Source organism: Oncorhynchus kisutch, unplaced genomic scaffold, assembly GCF_002021735.2.
Source record: "Oncorhynchus kisutch isolate 150728-3 unplaced genomic scaffold, Okis_V2 scaffold3931, whole genome shotgun sequence".
Classification (NCBI taxonomy): domain Eukaryota; kingdom Metazoa; phylum Chordata; class Actinopteri; order Salmoniformes; family Salmonidae; genus Oncorhynchus; species Oncorhynchus kisutch.
In genome coordinates this window covers 107,454-117,163 of record NW_022265876.1, presented here as the reverse complement: position 1 = coordinate 117,163, position 9,710 = coordinate 107,454, and positions in this window count along the sequence as shown.

Here is a 9,710-nt window from a genome sequence, read left to right as displayed (position 1 = left end):
AACAGTGGGTCATAGGACAGATGTAGGCTGAACAGTGGGACATAGGACAGATGTAGGCTGCTGAACAGTGGGACATGGGACAGATGTAGTCTGAACAGTGGGACACGAGGACAGATGTGGGCTGAACAGTAGGACAGATGTAGGCTGAACAGTGGGACAGATGTAGGCTGAACAGTGGGACATAGGACAGATATAGGCTGAACAGTAGGACATAGGACAGATATAGGCTGAACAGTGGGACATAGGACAGATATAGGCTGAACAGTGGGACATAAGACAGATGTAGGCTGAACAGTAGGACAGATGTAGACTGAACAGTGGGACAGATGTAGGCTGAACAGTAGGACAGATGAAGGCTGAACAGTAGGTCATAGGACAGATATAGACTGAACAGTGGGACATAGGACAGATGTAGGCTGAACAGTAGGACATAGGACAGATGTAGGCTGAACAGTAGGACATAGGACAGATATAGGCTGAACAGTGGGACATAGGACAGATATAGGCTGAACAGTGGGACATAAGACAGATGTAGGCTGAACAGTAGGACAGATGTAGGCTGAACAGTAGGACAGATGTAGACTGAACAGTGGGACAGATGTAGGCTGAACAGTAGGACAGATGAAGGCTGAACAGTAGGTCATAGGACAGATATAGACTGAACAGTGGGACATAGGACAGATGTAGGCTGAACAGTAGGACATAGGACAGATGTAGGCTGAACAGTGGGACATAGGACAGATGTAGGCTGCTGAACAGTGGGACATGGGACAGATGTAGTCTGAACAGTGGGACACGAGGACAGATGTAGCCTGAACAGTGGGACATGGGACAGATATAGGCTGAACCGTGGGACATAGGACAGATGTAGGCTGCTGAACAGTGGGACATAGGACAGATGTAGGCTGAACAGTGGGACAGAGGACAGATGTAGGCTGAACAGTGGGACATGGGACAGATATAGGCTGAACAGTGGGACATAGGACAGATGTAGGCTGAACAGTGGGACATAGGACAGATGTAGGCTGAACAGTGGAACATAGGACAGATGTAGACTGAACAGTGGGACAGATGTAGGCTGAACAGTAGGACATAGGACAGATATAGGCTGAACAGTGGGACATAGGACAGATGTAGGCTGAACAGTAGGACAGATGAAGGCTGAACAGTGGGACATAGGACAGATGTAGGCTGAACAGTAGGACAGATGAAGGCTGAACAGTGGGACATAGGACAGATGTAGGCTGCTGAACAGTAGGACATAGGACAGATATAGACTGAACAGAGGACAGATGAAGGCCCAATACATGGTGGGACAGTAGTCCCCAGACACTCTGAATGTGTCTTGACTTTCCAGTGTTTTCCCTCCTGCAGGTATTATAAAGGATTGTGTTTGTGGATGTGTTTTCTGGGTGAGGGTTTGTGCCCGAGCACAGTTGATTCAAATAACCAACTCATCATCAAGCTGTTCTTCATGTGTGTTAGAGGACCTGAAATCACATGAGAGAATATAGAGGCTTTGTTCTAATCTCCACGCGGCACAGCCAGAAGAGGACTGGCCACCCCACATAGCCTGGTTCCTCTCTAGGTTTCTTCCTAGGTATTGGCCTTTCTAGGGAGTTTTTCATGAGAGAATATAGAGGCTTTGTTCTAACTGTTGTTTTTGACTGAGAATATTTCCTGTTTTTCTATTTTCCTTTAATTGTTGAAATGTTCCAGATTCACTAACCTTCATGTCTTAAAGTAATGATGGTCTGTTGCTTCTCTTTGCTTATTTGAGCTGTTCTGTTCTTGACATAATATGGACTTGGTCTTTTACCCAATAGGGCTATCTTCTGTATACTACCCCTACCTTGTCACAACACAACTGATTGGCTCAATTGCATTAAGAAGGAAAGACATTCCACAAATTAACTAAATTAAGAAGTAATTTTGTGTGGAAGTTCAAAACTTGTTTTTACGTCGCAGATACAAAGAACATCAGTAACATCTCCCCGTTGTTGAAAGGGTTCGTCACATTGCTGTTTAATTGGACCAATTTCTTATTTAGATGTTCACAGATTTTCAACATTTTGATTATCGCCGATGTCATATTCTGGGTAAAGTAAAAAATAAGGTGAAATATTTGGGTAAATGTTCCTAAAACTGATAGTAACAACAATAAACAAAAATATAAACGCAACATGTAAAGTGTTGGATGTTTCATGAGCTGAAAAAAAAGATTGGTCTAAGGTTTATTGCTCGTGTTTCTTGGCCCAAGCAAGTCTCTTCTTCTTATTGGTGTCCTTTAGTAGTGGTTTCCTTGCAGCAATTTGACCATGAAGACCTGATTCACGGAGTCTCCTCTGAACTGATGATGTTGAGATGTGTCTGTTACTTGAACTTTGTGAAGCATTTATTTGGGCTGCAATTTCTAAGGCTGGTAAACTCTACTGAACTTATGCATCAGAAGTAACTCTGGATCTTCCATTCTTGCTGATTGGCTCAAAAACGCATTAAGAAATTTCACAAATTAACTTTTAACAAGGCACAACATAACTTGAAATGCATTCCAGGTGACTTCCTCATGAAGCTGGTCGAGTCATCAAGGCAAACGGTGGCTACTTCGAAGAATCTAAAATATATTTTGATTTGTTTAACACTTTTTTTTGGTTACTACATGATTCCATATGTGTTATTTTATAGAGTGTTGATGTCTTCACTTTTCTTCTACAAAGTAGAAAATAGTATAAATAAATAAATAAACTGTTGAATCAGTAGGTGTGTCCTAAAGTCTAAGGCAGTTATAAATGCAAGGCTGCGCACAGTGCAACAATATGCCAACAAAACAGGATAAATAGTTCCAAATGAAGGGCCTTATTATGTGATCCTCCACCCATGTTGTGAGTTGTGTTGTGGGCTGTGTTATGTTGTGGGCTGTGTTACGTTGTGTTATGTTGTGGGCTGTGTTATGTTGTGTTGTGTTGTGGGCTGTGTTATGTTGTGTTGTGTTGTGGGCTGTGTTATGTTGTGTTGTGTTGTGGGCTGTGTTATGTTGTGTTATGTTGTGGGCTGTGTTATGTTGTGGGTTGTGTTATGTTGTGGGCTGTGTTATGTTGTGGGCTGTGTTATGTTGTGTTATGTTGTGGGCTGTGTTATGTTGTGGGCTGTGTTATGTTGTGGGCTGTGTTATGTTGTGGGCTGTGTTATGTTGTGGGCTGTGTTGTGTTGTGGGCTGTGTTATGTTGTGGGTTGTGTTATGTTGTGTTATGTTGTGGGCTGTGTTGTGTTGTGGGCTGTGTTATGTTGTGGGTTGTGTTATGTTGTGGGCTGTGTTATGTTGTGGGTTGTGTTGTGTTGTGGGCTGTGTTGTGTTGTGGGCTGTGTTGTGTTGTGGGCTGTGTTATGTTGTGGGCTGTGTTGTGTTGTGGGCTGTGTTGTGTTGTGGGCTGTGTTATGTTGTGGGTTGTGTTATGTTGTGGGTTGTGTTATGTTGTGGGCTGTGTTATGTTGTGGGCTGTGTTGTGTTGTGGGCTGTGTTATGTTGTGGGCTGTGTTATGTTGTGGGTTGTGTTATGTTGTGGGCTGTGTTATGTAGTGTTATGTTGTGGGCTGTGTTATGTAGTGTTATGTTGTGGGTTGTGTTATGTTGTGGGCTGTGTTATGTTGTGGGTTGTGTTATGTTGTGGGCTGTGTTATGTTGTGTTGTGGGCTGTGTTATGTTGTGTTGTGGGCTGTGTTATGTTGTGTTGTGGGCTGTGTTATGTTGTGTTGTGGGCTGTGTTATGTTGTGTTGTGTTGTGGGCTGTGTTGTGTTGTGGGCTGTTATGTTGTGGGCTGTGTTATGTTGTGGGCTGTGTTATGTAGTGTTATGTAGTGGGCTGTGTTGTGTTGTGTTGTGGGTTGTGTTGTGTTGTGTTGTGTTGTGGGTTGTGTTGTGTTGTGGGCTGTGTTGTGTTGTGTTGTGGGCTGTGTTATGTTGTGGGCTGTGTTGTGTTGTGGGCTGTGTTATGTTGTGGGCTGTGTTATGTTGTGGGCTGTGTTATGTTGTGTTGTGTTGTGGGCTGTGTTATGTTGTGTTATGTTGTGGGCTGTGTTATGTTGTGGGCTGTGTTATGTTGTGTTGTGGGCTGAGTTATGTTGTGTTGTGTTGTGGGCTGTGTTGTGTTGTGGGCTGTGTTATGTTGTGTTGTGGGCTGTGTTATGTTGTGGGCTGTGTTGTGTTGTGGGCTGTGTTATGTTGTGGGCTGTGTTGTGTTGTGGGCTGTGTTGTGTTGTGGGTTGTGTTATGTTGTGTTATGTTGTGGGCTGTGTTATGTTGTGGGCTGTGTTGTGTTGTGGGCTGTGTTATGTTGTGGGCTGTGTTATGTTATGTTGTGTTGTGGGCTGTGTTATGTTGTGTTGTGGGCTGTGTTATGTTGTGGGCTGTGTTATGTTGTGTTTGTGGCTGTGTTATGTTGTGGGCTGTGTTATGTTGTGTTGTGGGCTGTGTTATGTTGTGTTGTGTTGTGGGCTGTGTTGTGTTGTGGGCTGTGTTATGTTGTGTTGTGGGCTGTGTTATGTTGTGTTGTGGGCTGTGTTATGTTGTGTTATGTTGTGTTGTGTTGTGGGCTGTGTTCTTTTGTGGGCTGTGTTATGTTGTGGGCTGTGTTATGTTGTGGGCTGTGTTATGTAGTGGGCTGTGTTATGTTGTGGGCTGTGTTATGTTGTGTTGTGTTGTGTTGTGGGCTGTGTTATGTTGTGGGCTGTGTTGTGTTGTGTTATGTTGTGTTATGTTGTGTTATGTTATGGGCTGTGTTATGTTGTGGGCTGTGTTGTGTTGTGGGTTGTGTTATGTTGTGGGCTGTGTTATGTTGTGGGCTGTGTTATGTTGTGGGCTGTGTTGTGTTGTGGGCTGTGTTATGTTGTGGGCTGTGTTATGTTGTGGGCTGTGTTGTGGGCTGTGTTGTGTTGTGGGCTGTGTTGTGTTGTGGGCTGTGTTATGTTGTGTTATGTTGTGGGCTGTGTTGTGTTGTGGGCTGTGTTATGTTGTGGGCTGTGTTATGTTGTGGGTTGTGTTATGTTATGTTGTGTTGTGGGTTGTGTTATGTTGTGTTGTGGGCTGTGTTGTGTTGTGGGCTGTGTTGTGTTGTGGGCTGTGTTGTGTTGTGGGCTGTGTTATGTTGTGGGCTGTGTTATGTTGTGTTATGTTGTGGGCTGTGTTGTGTTGTGGGCTGTGTTGTGTTGTGGGCTGTGTTATGTTGTGGGCTGTGTTGTGTTGTGGGCTGTGTTGTGTTGTGGGTTGTGTTATGTTGTGGGCTGTGTTATGTTGTGTTATGTTGTGGGTTGTGTTATGTTGTGTTATGTTGTGGGTTGTGTTATGTTGTGGGCTGTGTTATGTTGTGGGTTGTGTTATGTTGTGGGCTGTGTTATGTTGTGTTGTGGGCTGTGTTATGTTGTGTTGTGGGCTGTGTTATGTTGTGTTGTGGGCTGTGTTATGTTGTGTTGTGGGCTGTGTTATGTTGTGTTGTGTTGTGGGCTGTGTTGTGTTGTGGGCTGTTATGTTGTGGGCTGTGTTATGTTGTGGGCTGTGTTATGTAGTGTTATGTAGTGGGCTGTGTTGTGTTGTGTTGTGGGTTGTGTTGTGTTGTGTTGTGTTGTGGGTTGTGTTGTGTTGTGGGCTGTGTTGTGTTGTGTTGTGGGCTGTGTTATGTTGTGGGCTGTGTTGTGTTGTGGGCTGTGTTATGTTGTGGGCTGTGTTATGTTGTGGGCTGTGTTATGTTGTGTTGTGTTGTGGGCTGTGTTATGTTGTGTTATGTTGTGGGCTGTGTTATGTTGTGGGCTGTGTTATGTTGTGTTGTGGGCTGAGTTTATGTTGTGTTGTGTTGTGGGCTGTGTTGTGTTGTGGGCTGTGTTATGTTGTGTTGTGGGCTGTGTTATGTTGTGGGCTGTGTTGTGTTGTGGGCTGTGTTATGTTGTGGGCTGTGTTGTGTTGTGGGCTGTGTTGTGTTGTGGGTTGTGTTATGTTGTGTTATGTTGTGGGCTGTGTTATGTTGTGGGCTGTGTTGTGTTGTGGGCTGTGTTATGTTGTGGGCTGTGTTATGTTATGTTGTGTTGTGGGCTGTGTTATGTTGTGTTGGTGGGCTGTGTTATGTTGTGGGCTGTGTTATGTTGTGTTGTGGGCTGTGTTATGTTGTGGGCTGTGTTATGTTGTGTTGTGGGCTGTGTTATGTTGTGTTGTGTTGTGGGCTGTGTTGTGTTGTGGGCTGTGTTATTGTTGTGTTGTGGGCTGTGTTATGTTGTGTTGTGGGCTGTGTTATGTTTGTGTTATGTTGTGTTGTGTTGTGGGCTGTGTTCTTTTGTGGGCTGTGTTATGTTGTGGGCTGTGTTATGTTGTGGGCTGTGTTATGTAGTGGGCTGTGTTATGCTTGTGGGGCTGTGTTATGTTGTGTTGTGTTGTGTTGTGGGCTGTGTTTATGTGTTGTGGGCTGTGTTGTGTTGTGTTATGTTGTGTTTATGTTGTGTTATGTTATGGGCTGTGTTATGTTGTGGGCTGTGTTGTGTTGTGGGTTGTGTTATGTTGTGGGCTGTGTTATGTTGTGGGGCTGTGTTATGTTGTGGGCTGTGTTGTGTATGTGGGCTGTGTTATGTTGTGGGCTGTGTTATGTTGTGGGCTGTGTTGTGGGCTGTGTTGTGTTGTGGGCTGTGTTGTGTTGTGGGCTGTGTTATGTTGTGTTATGTTGTGGGCTGTGTTGTGTTGTGGGCTGTGTTATGTTGTGGGCTGTGTTATGTTGTGGGTTGTGTTATGTTATGTTTGTGTTGTGGGTTGTGTTATGTTATGTTGTGTTGTGGGCTGTGTTGTGTTGTGGGCTGTGTTGTGTTGTGGGCTGTGTTGTGTTGTGGGCTGTGTTATGTTGTGGGCTGTGTTATGTTGTGTTATGTTGTGGGCTGTGTTGTGTTGTGGGCTGTGTTGTGTTGTGGGCTGTGTTATGTTGTGGGCTGTGTTGTGTTGTGGGCTGTGTTGTGTTGTGGGTTGTGTTATGTTGTGGGCTGTGTTATGTTGTGTTATGTTGTGGGTTGTGTTATGTTGTGTTATGTTGTGGGCTGTGTTATGTTGTGGGCTGTGTTGTGTTGTGGGCTGTGTTATGTTGTGGGCTGTGTTGTGTTGTGGGCTGTGTTGTGTTGTGGGTTGTGTTATGTTGTGGGCTGTGTTATGTTGTGTTATGTTGTGGGTTGTGTTATGTTGTGTTATGTTGTGGGTTGTGTTATGTTGTGGGCTGTGTTGTGTTGTGGGCTGTGTTATGTTGTGGGCTGTGTTGTGTTGTGGGCTGTGTTGTGTTGTGGGTTGTGTTATGTTGTGGGTTGTGTTATGTTGTGTTATGTTGTGGGTTGTGTTATGTTGTGTTATGTTGTGGGTTGTGTTGTGTTGTGGGCTGTGTTATGTTGTGGGCTGTGTTGTGTTGTGGGCTGTGTTGTGTTGTGGGCTGTGTTATGTTGTGGGCTGTGTTATGTTGTGTTGTGGGCTGTGTTATGTTGTGTTATGTTGTGGGCTGTGTTGTGTTGTGGGCTGTGTTATGTTGTGGGTTGTGTTATGTTGTGTTGTGTTGTGGGCTGTGTTATGTTGTGTTATGTTGTGGGCTGTGTTGTGTTGTGGCTGTGTTATGTTGTGGGTTGTGTTATGTTGTGTTGTGGGTTGTGTTATGTTGTGTTGTGTTGTGGGCTGTGTTATGTTGTGGGCTGTGTTATGTTGTGTTATGTTGTGTTGTGGGCTGTGTTATGTTGTGGGTTGTGTTATGTTGTGTTGTGGGCTGTGTTATGTTGTGTTATGTTGTGGGCTGTGTTGTGTTGTGGGCTGTGTTATGTTGTGGGTTGTGTTATGTTGTGTTGTGGGCTGTGTTGTGGGTTGTGTTATGTTATGTTGTGTTGTGGGCTGAGTTATGTTGTGGGCTGTGTTGTGTTGTGGGCTGTGTTATGTTGTGGGCTGTGTTGTGTTGTGGGCTGTGTTATGTTGTGGGCTGTGTTATGTTGTGGGCTGTGTTGTGTTGTGTTGTGGGTTGTGTTATGTTGTGTTATGTTGTGGGCTGTGTTATGTTGTGTTGTGTTGTGGGCTGTGTTATGTTGTGTTATGTTGTGGGCTGTGTTATGTTGTGGGCTGTGTTGTGTTGTGTTGTGGGTTGTGTTATGTTGTGGGTTGTGTTATGTTATGTTGTGTTGTGGGCTGTGTTCTTTTGTGGGCTGTGTTATGTTGTGGGTTGTGTTATGTTTGTGTTGTGTTGTGGGCTGTGTTGTGTTGTGGGCTGTGTTATGTTGTGGGTTGTGTTATGTTGTGGGTTGTGTTATGTTGTGGGCTGTGTTATGTTGTGGGTTGTGTTGTGTTGTGGGCTGTGTTGTGTTGTGGGCTGTGTTGTGTTGTGGGCTGTGTTATGTTGTGGGCTGTGTTGTGTTGTGGGCTGTGTTGTGTTGTGGGCTGTGTTATGTTGTGGGTTGTGTTATGTTGTGGGTTGTGTTATGTTGTGGGCTGTGTTATGTTGTGGGCTGTGTTGTGTTGTGGGCTGTGTTATGTTGTGGGCTGTGTTATGTTGTGGGTTGTGTTATGTTGTGGGCTGTGTTATGTAGTGTTATGTTGTGGGCTGTGTTATGTTGTGTTATGTTGTGGGTTGTGTTATGTTGTGGGCTGTGTTATGTTGTGGGTTGTGTTATGTTGTGGGCTGTGTTGTGTTGTGGGCTGTGTTATGTTGTGTTGTGGGCTGTGTTATGTTGTGTTGTGGGCTGTGTTATGTTGTGTTGTGGGCTGTGTTATGTTGTGTTGTGGGCTGTGTTATGTTGTGTTGTGTTGTGGGCTGTGTTGTGTTGTGGGCTGTGTTATGTTGTGGGCTGTGTTATGTTGTGGGCTGTGTTATGTTGTGTTATGTAGTGGGCTGTGTTGTGTTGTGTTGTGTTGTGGGTTGTGTTGTGTTGTGTTGTGTTGTGTGTTGTGTTGTGTTGTGGGCTGTGTTGTGTTGTGTTGTGGGCTGTGTTATGTTGTGGGCTGTGTTGTGTTGTGGGCTGTGTTATGTTGTGGGCTGTGTTATGTTGTGGGCTGTGTTATGTTGTGTTGTGTTGTGGGCTGTGTTATGTTGTGTTATGTTGTGGGCTGTGTTATGTTGTGGGCTGTGTTATGTTGTGTTGTGGGCTGAGTTATGTTGTGTTGTGTTGTGGGCTGTGTTGTGTTGTGGGCTGTGTTATGTTGTGTTGTGGGCTGTGTTATGTTGTGTTGTGGGCTGTGTTATGTTGTGGGCTGTGTTGTGTTGTGGGCTGTGTTATGTTGTGGGCTGTGTTGTGTTGTGGGCTGTGTTGTGTTGTGGGTTGTGTTATGTTGTGTTATGTTGTGGGCTGTGTTATGTTGTGGGCTGTGTTGTGTTGTGGGCTGTGTTATGTTGTGGGCTGTGTTATGTTATGTTGTGTTGTGGGCTGTGTTATGTTGTGTTGTGGGCTGTGTTATGTTGTGGGCTGTGTTATGTTGTGTTGTGGGCTGTGTTATGTTGTGGGCTGTGTTATGTTGTGTTGTGGGCTGTGTTATGTTGTGTTGTGTTGTGGGCTGTGTTGTGTTGTGGGCTGTGTTATGTTGTGTTGTGGGCTGTGTTATGTTGTGTTGTGGGCTGTGTTATGTTGTGTTATGTTGTGTTGTGTTGTGGGCTGTGTTCTTTTGTGGGCTGTGTTATGTTGTGGGCTGTGTTATGTTGTGGGCTGTGTTATGTAGTGGGCTGTGTTAT